This window comes from Acinonyx jubatus, chromosome A3 (genome assembly GCF_027475565.1).
Source record: "Acinonyx jubatus isolate Ajub_Pintada_27869175 chromosome A3, VMU_Ajub_asm_v1.0, whole genome shotgun sequence".
Classification (NCBI taxonomy): Eukaryota; Metazoa; Chordata; class Mammalia; order Carnivora; family Felidae; genus Acinonyx; species Acinonyx jubatus.
The window spans coordinates 121,014,882-121,038,337 of NC_069388.1; the positions used below are offsets into that span (position 1 = coordinate 121,014,882).

The following is a 23,456-nucleotide window of genomic DNA, read 5'->3' on the forward strand; positions in this document are numbered from 1 at the left end:
CTGAAAATTATAGGACACTGATGAAAGAAACTGAAGATGACGTGAACAAATGGAAAGACACTTCATGCTCATGGACTGGAAGAACAAATACTGTTAAAATGTCAATGTTACCCAAAGCCATCTACAGATTTAATGTAATCCCTATCAAAGTACCAACAGCATGTTTTTCTTACAAAACTAGAGTGAGGAATCTAAAATTTGTATGGGACCACACACACACACACACACACACACACACACACACACACAAACCCAAATAGCCAAAGCAATCCTGGGGAGAGGGGGCCGGGGGAAGCTTGAGGCATAACAAGAAGATTTCAAGATATACTACAAAACTATAGGAATCAAAATAGTATGGTATTGGCACAAAACAGACAAATAGATCAAAAACAGAATAGAGACCCCAGAAACAAATTCCAGGATTAAATAGTCAATTAATATGACAAAGGAGACAAAAATATATTATTTGGAAAAATTCATTTTCATAAACAGAAAATTGGACAGGTACGTGTAAAAGAATGAAACTGGACCACTTTCTTACACCATATACAAAAATAAACTCAAAATGAATTAAGGATCTAAATGTGAGACCTAAGACCACAAAAATCTTAGAAGAGAATGCAGGCAATGATTTTTCTGATTGGCTATAGCAGCAGTTTTCTAGATACATCTCCTAAGGCAAGGGAAACAAAAGCAAAAATAGATGATTGGGACTACATCAAAATAAAAAAGCTTTTAAAAAGAAAAGGAAACAACCAATAAAACAAAAAGACAACCTCCTGAATGGGACAAAATACTTGCCAATATTATGTCTGATAAGTGGTTAGTATCCAAAACATATAAAGAACTTATACAACTCAACACCAAAAAAACCAAACAGTACAACTAAAAAAAAATGGGTAGAGGACCTGAACAGACATTTTTTTTTCCAAAGAGGACACAGGGCACATGAAAAGATACTCAACATCACTTATCATCAGGGAAATGCAAAACTACGAGATATTACCTCATACCTACTATAATGACTAAAATCGAGATGACAAGAAATGGTAAGTGTTGGTGAGAATTTGGAGAGAAAGGAGCCCTTGTGCACTGTTGGTGAGAATATAAATTGGTTGCAGCCACTGTGGAAAACAGCATGAAGATTCCTCAAAAATAAAAATAGAAATACCATACAATCCAATAATTCCACTATTGGATATTTACCCAGGGAAAATGAAAACACTAATTTGAAAAGATATGTGCACCCCTATGTTTATTGCAGCATTATTTACAGCAGCCAAGACACAGAAGAAACCCAAGTGTCTTTCAACAGATGAATGGAATACATACACACACACACACACACACACACACACACACACACACACATACATGCACTGGAATACTACACATCCATAAAAATGATGAGATGGTGCCAGGTGAGAATAGAACTGGAGGGTATTATGCTAAGTGAAATAAGTCAGACTGAGAAAGCCAAATACCATGATTCTATTAAAAAATGTAATCTAGAAAAATGACACAAAAAATAGAATCAAACTATAAATACAGTGAACAAACTGATGGTTGTCAGAGGGGATAGGGGTGGGGGACTGGGAAACCAGGTGAAGGAGGGAGGGTGGTACAGGCCTCCAGTTATGGCATAAATAAGCCACGGGTATAAAAAGCAGAACATAAGGAATACAGTCAGTGATATTTTAAATAGCAATGTAATGGGACAGATGGTAGCTATACTTATAGTGAACAAGCATACTATATAAGCTTGTCAAATCACTAGTTATACACCTGAAAGTAATGAAACATTGTGTGTCAAGTACACTCAAAAAAATAAATCTTTTTAATTAAAAAAAAACCACTCCAGTAGTTTTGCATTTTATGCTAAAAGATTGAAACTCTTCACATGACCTATGAGGCCTTACATTATCTGCTCTGGCTACTTCTCAGACATCCCCTCCTACAACTCTCCCTTCCCTTGCTGTGTTCCAGCCATAATAGTCTCATTGAACATGTGAGGGGTCATTTAGTCCTGGAACCTTTATAATAGCTGTTCCTTCTGCCTATAACCTGTGTCCCACATCTCTTCATGGCTGATTCCTTCTTTCATCCATGTCTATTCTTCTTCTAGGAAAACTTCTTTCAGTGTAAAATAAATGTGATAGTCACGAGACTGCTCTCAGACACCCACCCATAGAGAATACAACTGAAACAACTGTTGCAATTTGGTACCCATCACTGTCTTTGCACCAAAGTCATGCCTCCTCCAGCCAATGAGAGTTTGGCCGATATGAAGGCACACCACTGGCAGGAAACATGCAGCTTCCATGATAGTCATCTTTAGCTTGAAGACACACATGGCCTTGCCAAACCTTAAACTGCACAACAATCTATGATACATTCACCCAAACTTCCTTTCTGTCCCCTTCACTCAGGGTCACACTTGCATCAGGGTATTCTGTTCCCCCAGCTTCCCTCATCTCCTTCCCTCTTTTCTTTGACATAGGCATTTTCACTAGTAAAAATCTTAAACATTTAAACCTTTGTTTCCGCCTGTTTCCTAGAGAACCCCAATTAAAATTAATGTTTGATTATGAGATATTAATGATTTTTAAAATCTGCACATAATTTAAAAATTGTTTTATTGTTACATTATCCATCCCACATACAACACTATCCTCATTTTATGCATTAGTTGCTGAGGCTTAGAAATAATAAATGACTTATGCTAAGGATCATAATAAGCAAGTGTAAAAGTAGAATTTGCCTTCTCACTCTAAACCCTTTCCACCATATCTATTGTATGCCCTCCTCCGTACAAAGGAGGGCTTCAGAGATGCCTAAAAAGACTGAAAACTCCACCAGATCTGCATCCAAATTATGCTCTGAGGGTTTGTACTTTGGTTGTCACTGACCCTAGGGTTATGCATTTAGTTGGGGAGGACAGAATGCTTAGCATTTTTATTATACATGACATTCTTCTTCGGCAGTAACACACACACACTCTTTACATTATGCAAATGCATTTTCTTCTGGCCTCTCATTATTTTAGTGAATCAAGTCTACCAAAGGTCAATGTCTTTGTCAGCAATAGGGTGGATGCTGGCAGTGTGACGTGACAAAAGCTGCAGCCTGTTAGCAGTCACTGTCAGCCGTAAGCTGTGATCCTACCTCTACTGCCTTAGCAGAGCTGTTTTGCTCTCCCTTCACACCAGCCCAGAGGAAAGAATCCCCTCTTCGTTTAATATTTAAAAGCCAGACCTACCTACTTGTCCAAGGACCCAGCAGAATTGCTGCTGGCTGTTTGGAAGGGTCACTTTATCAACTCTTTACTGTAAATACTTTCCACTCCTTCACTCAGCTATCGTTCCTGAACCAATGCTCTTGCTTCTCACTTCTCAGAAGACATAACAAACCTCAGAGAGACTGGGGACTGCAGCCACCCACTTGCAAATTCTGAAATATTCTAAGTAGCAGGAGTTCTCAATAGGACCAGTACTTCTCTCTGAGATCTGGATGGCATGCCATCATCATTTCCTTTGGAAAAGCGCTGATCTGCCAACCTAGCAGCCATATAAACTTTGCACTATTTATTCCAATACAAGTTTTCTTCTAAATTTTATATTCAGATGTATTTTCATTTTATATACAGGTGTGGCAGGAAACTATTTGTTGAAAAAAGTATGCGAGGAGAAAAGAAGATGTTTGCTGTCAGAATCATAGGAAAAGTGCCACCATATATTTAAAGGATGAATACATGGTGGTGAGGGAGCATAAGCAAGCTGAGGGCAAAGTACCAGCTAACAGCACCCATCTACCCCCAAGGTGGCATATGTGTGATATTCCTTGGACACCCCTGGCTGCCAAAGAACAAAGGAAAGGAAAGAAAGACAAATGGTTGACTGATGGAGATCATAGTCATGTGGGACAGGAGTTTCCTTCAGTTTATGGATAACTTAGTAACCTGCATGAAAAAGGCAATCTTGTCCATAGCCTGATCTCCAGAAACTTATAGACTCCATATTCTGGAGCCCTAATATCACCCTCATCAAGATGAAAGGGGATTTAAGTACTTGCTGTGGTGATATGGGAACAAAGGCGAATGAAAAAGTAAGTTTCCTTACTGTCTACAGCCCATTGACAAGGCCTTGAAACAGGCAGAGTGACCTTCCTGTAGGAGCTCAGCTGCCTCAATGATGATTCTTTGCAAGAGGCAAAAGGGAATCTTGCCTTAACATTATCTTGACCACCTCCCCCCTCAACAGGACCTGTGAATCCCCTTAAACACATAAAAATTCCTTTACAAACCTCCTTTATCTTTAAGCCCCAAGCATATGCTGACAATTATGCTCCAAGCATGTGGCCCCTGACATATCTCTGAAGGGTCTCATGACTGAGGTTTTACTAAACAGTAATAAACGATGTTTTCCTAACAGCAAAACACTCAAGGTCCTATGAATCTGGCTTCCAAAATTCCTTAGAGATTTGTGCTGTCCCCAACCCCCTCCCAACCTGAAGGTATATAATCAGTCACTCTTCACAACCACAGTGCAGATTTTTATGCCCATGGGTCCTGTCCCCATGCTTCAATAAAATCACTTTTTTTTGCACCAAAGATTTAAGAATTCTTTCTTGGCCATCAGCTCTGAACCCCCACCATCACCCCAAAACCCCACCTGTGGGATTCTAAAATAATGAGACTGATTTTCAAGTGTAATTTACAGATACCTGCTTAAGAATCGTATCCATTTTTTTAAATTTGCATCAACTACAAATTATTATGTTTACCAAAGTTAAAGGATATACTGTAATTTTTATACAAAATCTGGTTAATATGAAATGCCACTATTCTAAAATTTTACAAAGTGAAGTTTTCTGATAGCAACTTTATATGAGAATCAGTTCACTCACATAGTATTATCTTTTTGCAGAAAAGTAAAACTGGAATGCAAAGAGAAAAATTAAGTTTCCCAAGGTCATACATCTGGTTAGTGACTATAAAGGGATTAGAATCCAGATTTGCTAGTACATAATTAATTTCTTGCTCCATACTCATCTTGCAAATATCTGAATACCATAGTATAATTGGTTCTTAACAATATACTCCATATATGATACACCAAGGTAAGATGACTTTATCTTGGAAGTGTTGTGGTTTTGTATTCCTAGAAGTGTCCAAAGAGTAACTGGGAACAAGCTATCAGGAAGTTTAGGGAGATTTCTACCCTGGTTTGGAAAAGGTGGGACTTGACTTGAGCTTTGAAGAATGGAATGAGATCTAGACCAACCAAGAGAAGACAAAGAATTTAAAGAACAGTCCTAAAAGAGAAAAGAGTGAGAGCATTTGGGGGCAGTAACTATATTACCACAAACAGAAGACAGGCCGCAACACAGGCAGGAGAAGTCAGGGGAACCAAATGTGGGGCTCTTGGTAGCTTACTGGAGAGGAGATGGTGGTTAGGCGTAATGAACTTAAGTGGGAGCTGGCCTAGATAAATGGCCAAGGCAAAAATAGCTGGCAATGAGAGAGATATCTTGGAATTTTTCAGAACCTTACTTTCTGCCCAGACCTATTTCTGACACAAACTTGAAATCAGAATTTATATGCTCTTGCTGTACCCAAATGTGGGTGCACATTACCTGTGCAGCTTCTAAACAAAACTTACAGTCACATATGGGAAGGTGGTTTTTCAGAGAGCCAAACACACCGAGCAGTAACACACAATGCAGACTCAGGAACCATAGACTTGACTTTCCATAACTTCTCTGGAATATGGTCACAAGGGATCAATGCAAGAAGCAAGTTGAGGACCACAAAAACAAGCGGGGCAACTCTTAGCAAGGAGAAGAAAACAGTGATTGATTTACAGAGAGGGAATTGAGGGTTCTAATACTACAGATAAGTAAAAAGAGGAGCATGTAAAAAAAAAGAAAAATTGTTTCATCTTCCTTTTCTCCCTACCTTTACTTCCCACTTCCATGCAAAAGGCATCAGCAAGTGCTGAAGTACCACCATTCATTATAAATGTCCTTAAAGAACCGAAACAGGTGTCTCAGAAGCAGATGCAACCTCACAGAGGTTCAAGAGCCTACAAATGACAATACAGACTGCTACCAGCATAAAACATGTAAACAACCATCAAAACTCAGAGAAAAAACCTGTTTTCATATTAGGCAAAAAAGTAGGCCAATAACTTAGGTATTTAAATTGATGCATGAACCCCACAGGGCAGGAGGAAATCCAATGTACTCCAGAACCAAATTACAAGGTAGAAAAGTTCAATTCTCATAAATACATGGATTAACTGATCTGAGAACTGGGTTCAATTGTCACCTTTGGGAAAATAAAATCTGTCATATTAATAACAAGAGTATTAAGATGATCCTCCTATTCAAATGCTAATCACAATAAGGGCTTTTCTGCATGTTATCAAGCAAAATAAAACATTTTTCAAATATAAAGATTCTGCAAACTTCATAATACCTCCAGAGCCTTATTAAAAGTGTTCACATATTTAAGTAAAATTAAATTCCAGCTTAATCACTTAGGGCAGATATCTTTCCATGTGAGGTGGCTTGCCCCCGGAGTGACATCTGAAGAACCATACGCATGGGATTTCACAGTCATTTATCTCTTAGGGCATTACATATATTGAATTCAGATTATTTATGTTGTGAAACTTGTGGCTTAATGATCTGGAGGCCATGTCCACAACCTTAGTACCTGATCACCTTGGGCAGTGTTGAAGAGAGCTGATATTAAACAAACAAACAAACAAACAGACCAAAAAAACACAAAAAAATCTCCTAGAATAAGACTTATTTCTGGAAGGCAAGGCTGCCAAACCCTTATACCTAAGAAGGATTACATTTTATATTCAGAACACCACAGCCTGGATTCTTCAGGTAATTTGGAGATAAATGACAACCTCATTAACCACAGAAGCTTACAGTCCCGTACCCTCTGCACTCACAGCAACAAAGCCAAAGACTCAATCCCAGATTGAGTTCCTTGAAGATTTCATTCAACTATCTAGCCTAGTGATGAGCATCATATGATATTTAGCAAAGTCCTATGGATTTATTCTCATCACTTTATAAAGTGTACTAGTGATGAGGGAGAAAAGGCAAGCTGAGGGCAAAGCACAAGCTAACAACCCTTCCAGCCACCCCCACTCCCCAGGTAGGATAGGTGTGACATTCCTCAAAAGTCCTGGCAGCCCAAGAACAAAGGAAAGGGAAAAACAAATGGTTATATGATAAAGAGCACAGTCATGAAGGACAGGAGTCTCCATCAGTTTGCAACTGTCTTAATGATTTACAAGAGAAGAACAACCTCCAGAAACCTATAGACTCAGTATCCTGGAGCCCCAACATCACCCTCCTCTCCATAGGATAGAAAATCGTTTATAATCAGTCACTCCTCACACCCCAGTACAGCTCTTTCTTCCCACGGTTCCTCTCTGTGCTTAATAAAACCACCTTTCTACACTGAAGACGTCTCAAGAAGTTTTTCCTGGCAATCAGCTCCAAACCCCAACACTCCAAACTGTATCTTTAGGAGAATGAACAACACCCAGCTACAGAAACTACCAATTTCTCATTCTGTGTGATTTAATACAATGGAAGCATATTCCCATTCACCTCACAGTCCCCTTGGCTTTCATAGGGCAGACTCCTGGTTCTTATCGACTTGTGTCACCACCATATTTGAGGGCCTTTTCTCACTCCTCCACTGAGTTATTTACATTCACTTAGCCAACTAGTAAAGAGAATAAGTGTAGAAAATAAGGGACAAGAGAAAACGGACTGATAATCCAGTCTCTGCTCTGTAAAGTGCCTAATTTGTATGTAAATTCAAAAAGAGGAATTTCATAGGAGAACATGGGAATGGTAGAACAAGTGACAAAATCCCCTGAATAAACTATCGCTTTAACAAGGAAAATTCTCAAGAGAAAGTTTATGCCCCATACATCCGTTCCCCAGTCAGCCACTGATGCATACATTGTCCACCTAGTCTTTTTCACATTCCCAGGGCTGGATTTGAGCCTCTACAACCATCCCCATGCCCAAGAGCATGCAGAATTCTGGAAGAGTATGTAGGAAAGGGGAAACAATTAATAGAGGAATACAATATGGTGGGAACAAGAACAGAAACACATTTAAAGGTGCTACCTCTTTTGGATTCCTCTTTGTGTCTGGTTAGTCTCAGAGATTCTTTGTGACAAAAACACATTTACCTTTGAATTGCCACTTGTTGGTCTCCCGGAAAAGGTGTGAGGACCATGGAGTGTCTAAGAGCAAAAACAAGATGAAAAATATATAAAATACACAGAATTTTAAAAAATTAAATATTAATGCCTAGTCTATAGCAAAAACCTTAGAGGTATTCATTTTTTCTAAGGTAGTCATTCTTTTCATGATAATTTATCCTAAAGAAATCATTCAACAGAAGCAAAATGTTTTATAATCAACAGATCTACTGAAGAGTAAGTTATAATAGTTTAAAAAAGGGAGAAAGAATAGCCAAAATATTCAATACTAAACTTACATTTACTTGATGGAATATGACAGACTCATTAAAATCATACTAAGTTGCCACATCAAAATGTTTATGTCACTGCTATTTTAATACAAGAAGACAATGAAATGTTTCTTTCACATAAACTATAAAAAATGAAAGTAATTGGCTTATTGGGATGATGAAATGACAGGTGATTTTTAATTCAAACATTATCTTTAATATTGCTACATCAGCTCAGTAATTAAAACATTTATACCATCTGCATGTGGGAGGAAAAACATACAATTTATTATTTATTCTGAAAAAAATGTCATTTCGCAAAATTACTAGCATTTGTCATCTAAGATCTTTTAGTTTGATTGCTTAGCCCTCAGAGGGCTGGATTCCTTGGGAATGGGGAAAGCCCACAGACATGGCCATTCCCAGCAGTCATGTTTTGCCGTCTCTTTCCTAAAATCCAGAAAACCCCTAAACTCTGGAGCACAAAGGAATTGTGTTTGCTCTGAGTCATACTTGAGGCAGGAGGTAAACTATAGCTTGAAGACACAATAAATGTCCTCTGGAGTTGAGAACTAAATAAGAAAATATATGTGAATTCTCAGATTAGGAATGCTTGGCTCTGTAGCAAATTGCTTCAGGTCAAAATCTGACTTGTCCTCTTACTGTGATATTGGGCAATTTATTTAAAACTTCTGTGCCTCAGTTATATCATCATGTGAAGAAGGGGGAGGAGAAGAGGAGGAGGAGGGGAACTGCTACCACACAGAGGCAGCACAAGGATTAAATGAGATAACGAACATACTTGCTTAGAACTACCTTGGCTTATTGTGTATACTCAAATGGGTCAGCTATTTTCTCAGTAATAGTTATGAGGGTGGAAAGAGTCTGTATTTTCATTTAAATACAGGTGAATTATATAGAAGCGACCAGGTGTAAAATCCCTCAACTTTCTTCCCTCCCTTCTGTAATTGTCATCTGCATCTCAGGTGATAGGTATCCTTGTTCTTACCCACTCCACTTGTGTTCTTGTCCCTATCTCTTCAAATCCTCCATAGTAACCAATAATTCTTCTCTCATCTTTTCTTTATCTTCAACCAGCCCCTTGTGGTTATCTTTCTACCCACTCTTGTAAATATATTCAAATCTCTAACATTCTCTGGAAAAAAAAAATCTTTCCCAGATCATTTTTAAGCCTACTCTTTCTTTCCCCTTCAATTCTCAACTCAATTTCCAGCTGTAGCTATCTGCTCTGTTACACTCAGTTTTTAATCTACCCTAAATAGTTTCTGGCCAGACCATTCCATTGAAACTGCCCTGGCTGAAGCTATCAATGAGCTTCATATCAGCAAAGAATATTTTTCATTACTTATTAGATTTCTCTAGTAAATTTAATATAATTTTATTATTTATTTCTGTTATTTATGTTTATTTTCTTCAGTCTTTCACTCTTATTATCTGTACCTCCTTGGCTTCTGTAATTCTATTCACATCTTTCTGTCTGCATCCGCTACTTTACTACCTTTTCATTTCCAGATTCCTCCTCCACCAACCAGTAAAACCTGAGCATCCCTCAAATTCTGCCATTTAATCGCTGCTCTTCTCTCTCCCAAGAAATGCTCGTCAACCTCCAGTGACTCCTAGTTTTACTTATGATGTTGAAATTGATAACTTCCAAATCTATATTTATATCCTTGATCAGTACTCTGAGCATATTAGAAACAAGAGCGAAATAGCACTAAACCTGCCACAATAAATATTTGTGGAAAAAATACAGCATTTCAATGTCCCAGACATGCCTCAATGGCCAAAACTAACCTAAGGAGAAATTCCAGAGGGGAAGCAAAACTTCTCTTTATTACTAGTTTCTGTGAATGGCTACAACTCACAGCCATTTACTCAAATCAGGGATGTGGATCTCATCGAAACTCTTCAATCTATCCTCTTTCCATATCATGCTCCTTCAAATTACCATTAAATAGCGTTGATTTTACCTCCTGGAATATCCCAAATCCATTCTTCTATTTCATCTCTACTTCTCTAGATAATTTCATCATCTTCTGCCTGAAACACTGCAGTAAGGAGCCACCTAATTGGTCTTGCCTGAGAGTTTGAACTGTCTAAAATTTACTCTGCCCTCCAGAAAATCTACCTAAAACACAATAAATACTTCTCTCTTTGCAGACCTTCAGTGGCCTTTTATTACTTTTATTATTCTGATAATGTGCCAGATTTTCAGCATGCCATGCCCCTTCAACCATGTTTGCTCTTTGACTCACCTTGGTATGTACTTGACCATTTTTAAGACTTATTTTCTGTAGTAAAACATAGTATATAATGAAAAGTCTCAGTTTTATAATTCTCCATGCACTCACGAAAGCAAACTCAAATTCTGTAGACTCAGAACTTTCCTTCAACTATAGCCTCAAATAATTAAAATATAGTTTTTGGATTATGACATCATAGGCAAAAGTCACCAAACACACAAGAAGGCATCCTGAACAGGACCAGACAGAAACAATAGATCATAGAATCCGATGTCCAAATACTTTAACTGTGGAATTATGAGACACTGAATAGAAAATAAATATGTTAGGCAAATTCCTGGAAGATGGTGACTTAGGAGGATGCTGGGCTCACCGTGTGTCCTGCTGATCACTTAGATTCCACCTACACCTGCCTAAATAACCCAGAAAACCGCCAGAGGAATAGCGGAACGGAGTCTCCGGAGCCAAGCGCAGAGGAGAGGCCCACGGAAGAGGGTAGGAAGGGCGGCGGGGCGGTGCACACCCACGGATTGGCGGGAGGGAGCCGGGCAGAGGGGCAGCCTGCCGACCAAGCAGAGCCCCTGAGTCTGGCTGGCAAAAGCGGAGGGGCCTGACAGACTGTGTTCCGACAGCAAGCACGACTTAGCATCTGGGAGGTCATAAGTTAACAGCTCTGCTCGGAAAGCAGGAAGGCTGGAGGACAAAGGGAGGGAGAGTTGCTGAGCCCCCAGAGGACAGAGCTCAGCATGGCGGGGAACAAAGGCGCTCGCCAGCGCCATCTCCCTCGCCCATCCCCCAGCCAAAATCCCAAAGGCAACCAGTTCCTGCCAGGGAACTTGCTCGCTCCCTGCAAACACCCAACTCTGTGCTTCTGCAGAGCCAAACCTCCGGCAGTGGATCTGACTCCATCCCGCTGCCACAGGGCCCCTCCTGAAGTGGATCACCTAAGGAGCAGCGAGCTAAGCCTGCCCCTCCTGCCCCCCTGCACCTTGCCTACCCACCCCAGCTAATACGCCAGATCCCCAGCACCACAAGCCTGGCAGTGTGCAAGTAGCCCAGACAGCCACGCCACCCCACAGTGAATCCCGCCCCTAGGAGAGGGGAAGAGAAGGCACACACCAGTCTGACTGTGGCCCCAGTGGTGGGCCAGGGGCAGACATCAGGTCTGACTGCGGCCCGCCCACCAACTCCAGTTATACACCACAGCACAGGGGAAGTGCCCTGCAGGTCCTCACCACACCAGGGACTATCCAAAATGACCAAACGGAAGAATTCCCCTCAGAAGAATCTCCAGGAAATAACAACAGCTAATGAACTGATCAAAAAGGATTTAAATAATATAACAGAAAATGAATTTAGAATAATAGTCATAAAATTAATCGCTGGGCTTGAAAACAGTATAGAGGACAGCAGAGAATCTCTTGCTACAGAGATCAAGGGACTAAGGAACAGTCACGAGGAGCTGAAAAACGCTTTAAACGAAATGCAAAACAAAATGGAAACCACAACGGCTCAGATTGAAGAGGCAGAGGAGAGAATAGGTGAACTAGAAGATAAAGTTATGGAAAAAGAGGAAGCTGAGAGAAAGAGAGATAAAAAAAATCCAGGAGTATGAGGGGAAAATTAGAGAAATAAGTGATACACTAAAAAGAAATAATATACGTATAATTGGTATCCCAGAGGAGGAAGAGAGAGGGAAAGGGGCTGAAGGGGTACTTGAAGAAATAATAGCTGAGAACTTCCCTGAACTGGGGAAGGAAAAAGGCATTGAAATCCAAGAGGCACAGAGAACTCCGTTCAGACGTAACTTGAATCGATCTTCTGCACGACATATCATAGTGAAACTGGCAAAATACAAGGATAAAGAGAAAATTCTGAAAGCACCAAGGGGTAAACGTGCCCTCACATATAAAGGGAGACCTATAAGACTCGTGACTGATCTCTCTTTTGAAACTTGGCAGGCCAGAAAGAATTGGCACGAGATCTTCAGTGTGCTAAACAGAAAAAATATGCAGCCGAGAATCCTTTATCCAGCAAGTCTGTCATTTAGAATAGAAGGAGAGATAAAGGTCTTCCCAAACAAACAAAAACTGAAGGAATTTGTCACCACTAAACCAGCCCTACAAGAGATCCTAAGGGGGACCCTGTGAGACAAAGTACCAGAGACATCACTACAAGCATAAAACACACAGACATCACAATGACTCTAAACCCGTATCTTTCTATAATAACACTGAATGTAAATGGATTAAATGCGCCAACCAAAAGACATAGGGTATCAGAATGGATAAAAAAACAAGACCCATCTATTTGCTGTCTACAAGAGACTCATTTTAGACCTGAGGACACCTTTAGATTGAGAGTGAGGGGATGGAGAACTATTTATCATGCTACTGGAAGCCAAAAGAAAGCTGGAGTAGCCATACTTATATCAGACAAACTAGACTTTAAATTAAAGGCTGTAACAGGAGATGAAGAAGGACATTATATAATAGTTACAGGGTCTATCCATCAGGAAGAGCTAACAATTATAAATGTCTATGCGCCGAATACCGGAGCCCCCAAATATATAAAACAATTACTCATGAACATAAGCAACCTTATTGATAAGAATGTGGTAATTGCAGGGGACTTTAACACCCCACTAACAGAAATGGATAGATCATCTAGACACACGGTCAATGAAGAAACAAGGGCCCTGAATGAGACATTGGATCAGATGGACTTGACAGATATATTTAGAACTCTGTATCCCAAAGCAACAGAATATACTTTCTTCTCGAGTGCACATGGAACATTCTCCAAGATAGATCATATACTGGGTCACAAAACAGTCCTTCATAAGTTCACAAGAATTGAAATTATACCATGCATACTTTCAGACCACAATGCTATGAAGCTTGAAATCAACCACAGGAAAAAGTCTGGAAAACCTCCAAAAGCATGGAGGTTAAAGAACACCTTACTAAAGAATGAGTGGGTCAACCAGGCAATTAGAGAAGAAATTAAAAAATATATGGAAACAAACGAAAATGAAAATACAACAATCCAAATGCTTTGGGACGCAGCGAAGGCAGTCTGAGAGGAAAATACATTGCAATCCAGGCCTATCTCAAGAAACAAGAAAAATCCCAAATACAAAATCTAACAGCACACCTAAAGGAACTAGAAGCAGAACAGCAAAGGCAGCCTAAACCCAGCAGAAGAAGAGAAATAATAAAGATCAGAGCAGAAATAAACAATATAGAATCTAAAAAAACTGTAGAGCAGATCAACGAAACCAAGAGTTGGTTTTTTGAAAAAATAAACAAAATTGACAAACCTCTAGCCATGCTTCTCAAAAAGAAAAGGGAGATGACCCAAATAGATAAAATCATGAATGAAAATGAAATTATTACAACCAATCCCTCAGAGATGCAAACAATTATCAGGGAATACTATGAAAAATTATATGCCAACAAATTGGACAACCTGGAAGAAATGGACAAATTCCTAAACACCCACACTCTTCCAAAACTCAATCAGGAGGAAATAGAAAGCTTGAACAGACCCATAACCAGCGAAGAAATTGAATCGGTTATCAAAAATCTCCCAACAAATAAGAGTCCAGGACCAGATGGCTTCCCAGGGGAGTTCTACCAGACGTTTAAAGCAGAGATAATACCTATCCTTCTCAAGCTATTCCAAGAAGTAGAAAGGGAAGGAAAACTTCCAGACTCATTCTATGAAGCCAGTATTACTTTGATTCCTAAACCAGAGACCCAGTAAAAAAAGAGAACTATAGGCCAATATCCCTGATGAATATGGATGCAAAAATTCCTGAATAAGATACTAGCAAACCGAATTCAACGGCATATAAAAAGAATTATTCACCATGATCAAGTGGGATTCATTCCTGGGATGCAGGGCTGGTTCAACATTCGCAAATCAGTCAACGTGATACGTCACATTAATAAAAAAAAAGATAAGAACCATATGATCCTGTCAATCGATGCAGAAAAGGCATTTGACAAAATCCAGCACCCTTTCTTAATAAAAACCCTTGAGAAAGTCGGGATAGAAGGAACATACTTAAAGATCATAAAAGCCATTTATGAAAAGCCCACAGCTAACATCATCCTCAACGGGGAAAAATGAGAGCTTTTTCCCTGAGATCAGGAACACGACAGGGATGTCCACTCTCACCGCTGTTGTGTAATATAGTGTTGGAAGTTTTAGCATCAGCAATCAGACAACAAAAGGAAATCAAAGTCATCAAAATTGGCAAAGATGAAGTCAAGCTTTCGCTTTTTGCAGATGACATGATATTATACATGGAAAATCCGATAGACTCCACCAAAAGTCTGCTAGAACTGATACATGAATTCAGCAAAGTTGCAGGATACAAAATCAATGTACAGAAATCAGTTGCATTCTTATACACTAGCAATGAAGCAACCGAAAGACAAGTAAAGAAACTGATCCCATTCACAATTGCACCAAGAAACATAAAATACCTAGGAATAAATCTAACCAAAGATGTAAAAGATCTGTATGCTGAAAACTATAGAAAGCTTATGAAGGTAATTGAAGAAGATTTAAAGAAATGGAAAGACATTCCCTGCTCATGGATTGGAAGAATAAATATTGTCAAAATGTCAATACTACCCAAAGCTATCTACACATTCAATGCAATCCCAACCAAAATTGTACCAGCATTCTTCTCGAAACTAGAACAAGCCATCCTAAAATTCATATGGAACCACAAAGGCCCCGAATAGCCAAAGTAATTTTGAAGAAGAAGACCAAAGCAAGAGGCATCACAATCCCAGACGTTAGCCTCTACTACAAAGCTGTCATCATCAAGACAGCATGGTATTGGCACAAAAACAGACACATAGACCAACGGAATAGAATAGAAACCCCAGATCTAGACCCACAAACGTATGGCCAACTCATCTTTGACAAAGCAGGAAAGAACATCCAATGGAAAAAAGACAGTCTCTTTAACAAATGGTGCTGGGAGAACTGGACAGCAACATGCAGAAGATTGAAACTAGACCACTTTCTCACACCATTCACAAAGATAAACTTAAAATTGATAAAGGACCTGAATGTGAGACAGGAAACCATCAAAACCCTAGAGGAGAAAGCAGGAAAAGACCTCTCTGACCTCAGCCGTAGCAATCTCTTACTCGACACATCCCCAAAGGCAAGGGAAATAAAAGCAAAAATGAATTACTGGGACCTTATGAAGATAAAAAGCTTCTGCACAGCAAAGGAAACAACCAACAAAACTAAAAGGCAACCAACGGAATGGGAAAAGATATTTGCAAATGACATATCGGACAAAGGGCTAGTATCCAAAATCTATAAAGAGCTCACCAAACTCCACACCCGAAAAACAAATAACCCAGTGAAGAAATGGGCAGAAAACATGAATAGACACTTCTCTAAAGAAGACATCCGGATGGCCAACAGGCACATGAAAAGATGTTCAGCGTCGCTCCTCATCAGGGAAATACAAATCAAAACCACACTCAGATATCACCTCACGCCAGTCAGAGTGGCCAAAATGAACAAATCAGGAGACTATAGATGCTGGAGAGGATGTGGAGAAACAGGAACCCTCTTGCACTGTTGGTGGGAATGCAAACTGGTGCAGCCACTCTGGAAAGCAGTGTGGAGGTTCCTCAGAAAATTAAAAATAGACCTACCCTATGACCCAGCAATAGCACTGCTAGGAATTTACTCAAGGGATACAGCAGTACTGATGCATAGGGGCATCTGTACCCCAATGTTTATAGCAGCACTCTCAACAATAGCCAAATTATGGAAAGAGCCTACATGTCCATCAACTGATGAATGGATAAAGAAATTGTGGTTTATATACACAATGGAATACTACGTGGCAATGAGAAAGAATGAAATATGGCCTTTTGTAGCAATGTGGATGGAACTGGAGAGTGTGATGCTAAGTGAAATAAGCCATACAGAGAAAGACAGATACCATATGGTTTCACTCTTATGTGGATCCTGAGAAACTTAACAGAAACCCATGGGGGAGGGGAAGGAAAAAAAAAAGAGGTTAGAGTGGGAGACAGCCAAAGCATAGGAGACTGTTAAAAACTGAGAACAAACTGAGGGTTGATGGGGGGTGGGAGGGAGGGGAGGGTGGGTGATGGGTATTGAGGAGGGCACCTTTTGGGATGAGCACTGGGTGTTGTATGGAAACCAATTTGACAATAAATTTCATATATTGAAAAAAAAAGAAAATAAATATGTTAATACATTTAAAGGGAAATTTAAAATGTAAGAAAATACAAAATGTGAGACTTATTTGGAAAAAAAAAGCCAAATATGTCTTCTGAAAATAGAAAGTATAGTATTAGAAGTTTTGAAAAATCTATAACGGCAGGCTTAAAGGTAAGTAGACATGATTGAAGAAATAACTGATGCAGTTATCTAAAATGTAGCTAAAACAGATGGGAAGTATGAGAAAGAGGTTATGAGACAAAGTGAGAATATCCATAATACACCTAATCTGATTCTAGAATAAGAATAGATGAGGGATGAGTAGAAGCTGTATTTTAGGAGATAATGACAAAAAGTTTTCTAGAACTGGGGTGCCTGGGTGGCTCAGTCAGTTAAGCGTCTGATTTCGGCTCAGGTCATGATCTCACACTTTGTGGGTTTGGTCCCCACATCAGGATCTGTGCTGACAGCTCAGAGCCTGGAGCCTGCTTCAGATTCTGTGTCTCCCTCTCTCTCTGCCCCTCCCCGCTTGTGCTCTCTCTCTCTCTCCCAAGAATAAATAAAACACTAAAAAATAAAAACAAAAATACATTTTTCTAGAACTATTAACAGTTAGACATCAATAGCTTCAGGAAAACCACACACATATTTAGCTAATTACTAACTATCAGAAACAAGCAGATGACTCTAGAAATGGCCATAGTAAAAATACAGATTACTTACAGAGAACAATTATTGGAATAGCAGCTCGAGCTGCAACGATGAAAACTGGAACACAGTATAATAAAATATTCATTGTCTAATAGGCAATAACTGTCAATGTAGAGCTGTGTTCACAGTGAATGTATCTTTCAAGAATGAGGTATAATAAATACAGTTTTGACAAGCAAAAAGTGTGAATTTGCTACCAGCAGATATCACATACTACTGGTAGGGATGTAAATTGATAAGACCAATTTAGAAAACAGTTTGGGATTACCCATTCTAGTACACTTGGACATGCACACACCCTCACATCCAAATTCTACTCCTACACATGCACCATAGGAAAAACTCATATATATGCACTAAGAAAAATGTATGGGAATATTCATAGTGGACACAATGTCAATAAGTAGGATATTAAAATGGGAAACTATTATTATTATATATTAATACAATGTAACAAATAGGTAAATCACAAACTGAAACAACAAGGCACAGAATATATGTAGTATGACCCCATAAATTTTCAAACCCATGGAAAGCTAAACCATGTATTATTTAGAGGCATAAATGTATGGTAAAAAATAAGAAAAAATAATAAAGAAAATCAAGAATCTGATAAATGCAAAAATAAGGACAATGTTACCTGAGTGGGGGTGGAAAGCAATGGAATGAGAAGTAAAATCATGGACTTCATGAGTCATGACCATTTTTAAACGGAGAAGAGGATACATGACTGCTCACTATATTGTTATCCTTTATCTTATCTTTGTGTTTATAAATATTCATATGTATCTACCCAATATTTAATCTGAAAAGTTAAAGTGCAGAAAAGGCATCCAGTAAATACTCAGTTTTCTTCCTAATTGCCTGTACACAAGCTTCTCCTGTGTGGAATACTGCTCTCTCCTACTTTTGCCTGGCTAATACTTGTACTTAACCTTTACTCTCAGAACCTTTTTATCAACCCCATGGTGGATTTAAGGTCTGTCTTCTGCAACCCTCCCCACAAATACAGATATACACACCTTCTGTCATTCTTTTTGAGTGCAAACCAATCTTTATCATGTTTTATCTAATATGCTGAAGACACTTTACTTTCATTTCCCCAACACATTGCAAGTTCTTATAAAGTGGGCATTTCCTCTTATTTTGCATGCCCAGTGTCTGGCTCATATTAGATGGTCAATGAAAATTACATGGATTGTCACTTGGTAGTAGAGTTATGTCCCTATATCCATCAGAGTCATTCTGGAGGAGGTGAAAACTGAACAAGTTCTGAAGGGAGAAAGAAGAGGAGAATAAGGAATTTGAAGGCTGAAATGACTAGGAATTCCATCAGGATTATAAATTATTCTGGTGTTGTTTCTACAATTATGGGTAGAAGTTCTTACTGCCCCAATAATACACATGTGCATCTGTGCTTCCAAGTCTTGCTTTAATCCTTCTTTCTCTTGGTATGTGGAATTTGCTCCTCTTCCATTCACACTCAACCCATGTATTAAAGAACTTGATCCTAGGAAGACAACTTTCCTCATTCATCTCCAGTGCTTATGGATCATTTAATTATATCATAAATCATTAACTGAGCTGGTAGCTAGCTGGTCACTTTATGTTTTCATGACTCCTGTTAACCTTCGAAATATAAATAGCCCTGTAAGACAAGTAAGCCATTTGGGGTCTAACTTCTGTAAGATTTTTTTTTCCAAGGACAATGTTTGCCATATAAGAAAACACATCAAGAATAACTTTAGCTATGGATGAGAGATAAAAAAAAGAAAATAAGTCCAAGATTTCTAGAACCCAGTTCTCATATAAGCAAAGATAATACCCTTGTTTGTCATCATCAGCAATACACATTTCCGTAGTACTGTTCTCCAGGGATATGTCTTCTCAGGGCCAAACAAAGAGGTTCTATTGAGTACCTAATATGCATTTAACTCTAAGGAAATAAGGAAACAGTACTTTGTCTTAACCTTTATGATGTAAAAATCATTTGTTGAGAAAACAGTAAAGCATCCATTCGGCAGCAAATAATATAAAGAGGCTATTCAACTTCATTATAAGTATTAATGAACATCTATGACATATACAACATTCTTCTAGGTGTGGGAAATAACGAAGATTGAATTATGTTGTGAAATCTAGTCTTCCAGATATTTTGAATAGCCATCAAGCCTCCTCTATTTTCGCTGCCTCTCAGAATCTAGAATGGTGCTTTAAACAGGTTCTATGCTCAATCAAGGTGTGTTTTAGACGATCATGGCAGCTATGTCTATATAGTGGAAGTTGGTGAACTAGTTTATTGTTTTAGAATACCTCAGTGGCTTTGGAATTGTGTAGGACAAAGACATGGTTTTGAGTATATTTTATGTGTATTTATTACAAGTGGATTCTGACTACTGCCTCCATGGTGGTACTGTCCACTATCTACTGAACTCATACTTCTTCCATTAACCTGACTCAAGTGTTGCTGGACATGCTATTGGTCTGAGTTAGCATGAATTAGGCTATCAATCACAATTGTCCTGTGAGCACCCTCCACTGTCCACCCAACCATGTCTGGATCGCTATCTAAAGAATTGCCTGAGAGCTGAAGGAACCAAATGTGGAAAAAAAGAAGGGTGGAGGGTAGGACTACGTTCCTCTGGCTTACTCACAATGCCTCAGGTTTAGAGGAAAATCACAATGGGATCCTTGAGTTCTCCATCATCTTTACTACAGGAAATCCAGGCTCCTATTTCCTTCCTATCTGAGGACATACATAGCTTATGCACCCCCTTCCTGTCAGCCATTTCAGTTATTCAATACAACAGTTGATTCTCTTTTATAATAGCTCTTTCCTTTCTTACTACTCCTAAGGGATAAAAACTGGTTTATTACATTTTCAAAGATCCTGCTTCTCACTCAGTGTTCTTCATCTAAAGACTCTGTCTTTTGGCTTCATTCTCTCTTCCATCAGTGATGGAAACATAAAGGGCCAGGCATCATTGGATATGTACCACAAAGTCCAGGCAGCTAGTAGACACAATCTACTATAATTCTCAACACCAAATCAGCTGTTATTATTATCCTTATTTGCAGATAAGGGATCTACATTTCAGAGAAATTAAGTGAATTGCCTAAGCAATTCTGAATTAAACCAACCATTCAAACTTTCAAACAAATTGGATCAAACCCAACTTTGTGTTGTTTACACTAACCCTACCATAACCCTTTGTTTTGTTTTTTAAATTCTTTTTAACGTTTTATTTATTTTTGATACAGGGAGAGACAGAGCATGAACAGGGGAGGGTCAGAGAGAGGGAGACACAGAATCTGAAACAGGCTCCAGGCTCTGAGATGTCAGCACAGAGCCCGACGTGGGGCTCGAACTCATGGACCGCGAGATCATGACCTGAGCTGAAGTCGGCCGCTTAACCAACTGAGCCACCCAGGCGCCCCTTGTTTTGTTTTTTAAATGTTTATTTATTTTTGAGAGACAGAGCATGAGCAGGGGAGGGACAGAGAGAGAGGGAAACACAGAATCCGAAGCAGGCTCCAGGCTCTGAGCTGTCAGCACAGAGCCCAATGCAGGGCTCAAATTCATGAACCGTGAGATCATGACCTGAGCTGAAGTCAGAAGCTCAACCAACTGAGCCACCCCCAAAACCCCTTGTTTTTTAAGGAAGGAAGAAACACTAACAGTAAGGGAGATTCTACTCTCTAAAAAAAAAAAACTTATAGAATTTTATCATGAGAACTTTACTAGGGAATATTTCATATTTCCTAAGAATATATGAATATAAATATTTCATAAGAAAAGAAGTTTTATGTGTGTGCATATATGTGCTAAATCTTAGTTCACTGTAAATTATTGACCCTTTTATATAAAGAATTTGAAAATATTTGTATTTTTTTTTTGCAGATTCCAAGATTTTCATTGTTCTTACATTCTTAGGAATTAAGAAAAAAGAGGATGGTCTCTGAAGTGTTCTTTAGTAATCCTCAAAAGAAATATAAAATGTGACCTATACTTCCTTAGCCAAAACTAAATATAAAATCTGCCACCCTGAGATGAGTAGTCCTTATGCTAACTCTTGGAAAGGAATGGCCTGTTTCCTCTCAATTCCATCTGGATCTTTCTATTCAGCTGAGATTAATGGATTCAGCTAATGAGTCACCCTGTCAGTGTCTAGTTGTTTAGCACTGGAGGAAAAAAAACCTCCCACCTCTCCTTATAGCAATTAAATTTCTTAGCTGAAGAAAACATGTTAAAGGAATATATAAAGTTATGAAAAATAGAAGATCTGCTTCTTTCCAAATAACAGTAAGGGTATTTTATGATGTATGATTCCAAAATGGCCACATTTGGATGGGTTCAGATATAACAGGGTATGTACAAATTGGATTTGGTATTTACTGCAGCAGTTGAATGAGATATTATGACCTTTCCTTTACATACTTGGCTGCCCAATGTATTACATGTGTGATTAATGTGGATGTGTGTGTATATGTGGATGTGTGTGCTTATCAACTCTGCCTATTTCCTTTGTGGAACATGATGGATGATGACTGTAAAATGATTACTTATGGACTACCAGAAACTAGAGCCCCTTAAATACAGAATCCCAACTTTATGCCCTTCTTTTTCCTGTAATTGACTTCCTCAAGAATTAGACTTAGGTGAAGAAGAAGGAGGAAGAGGACATTTCTGAGTGCCTCTGATTCACAGGAATAGCTTATTTATGTTGGTTGTAATTATGTCATTCCAGGTGATGAATAAGAGAGAAAGAAAGAAAAGGCAGGACCAGAAGAGCCACAAACAATATTTCAGGACAGATATAATGGTGAGTACAGGTGATGACCTACAAATAAGGATTTCTGGGAGAAAAAGATCACAATGAAGCACTGAGACAAACTGGAGATAAACATGCCAAAGATAAAAGAAAGTTGCGTTTTATAAAGTTTCAGGTACCTGGAAACAAAATCCCAGTTTATGACCCATGAGAATGCATAGTCTAACAAGACGAGAAGCCCAGGACATTAATCTGCAGCACTTTCAGGTACATTCAAGACTCAAAGTCTCAGTAGTTTTAATAAATGTCACATGTGTTAGGTTAAGATGTTCAGAGTCAGTTTTTGGAAGTAATGAATGGTTAAATACAATAACTTGTATCTCCTAAAAAATAATTACAGAGGATGAACCTGGGACGCACTCATCAGAAAAATGCTAAACTCATAAGTCTTTAGATATGGTCCTGGGAAGACTATTTCCAACAAAAGAGACATACTTCCTAAGGACTGAATCAGCATCAGGAAGGCTGGACTAGCACTGACATGGAAAGAAAGACACCATGAAAATTGTTTTCCACAACCTTGAAAGTGGAGAGAAGCCTTGGGTGTTTACTACTTCAAGGGGCTCCTCTGGTGGTGGGAAATGCAGTGGATTATGTAAACAACATATATATATATATATATATATATATATATATATATATATATATATATATGAAAAATATAATCTTATAGATAAATGATATTAAAAATCAATATGATATTTATCTATTCAAACAGTTGAATGACCCATTTGGTCATACTGTATTATTATTTTTATATATTATCAAATCCAGTATGCTAAAATTTTCTTTAGAATATCTGGATCTGTGTCATAAAGAATATTGGTCATAAGGTTTCTTTTCTTTTCATTATTTTATTTTTCATCATGATAAGTGTACTCTTTAATCCCCATCATC

The 23,456-nt window shown here is 38.6% G+C and overlaps 1 protein-coding gene across 1 annotated transcript in view; it reads right to left on the minus strand.

Annotated features, from left to right (window-relative positions):
* Window positions 1-4,681: 4,681 nt before the first annotated feature.
* Window positions 4,682-23,456, minus strand: part of TDRD15 (tudor domain containing 15) — a 688,321-nt gene continuing 669,546 nt past the window's right edge. Inside the window, exon 7 of the mRNA XM_053201184.1 lies at window positions 4,682-8,288. The gene's annotated coding sequence lies outside the window, so the exon portion shown is untranslated. The remainder of the gene's footprint in view (window positions 8,289-23,456) is intronic.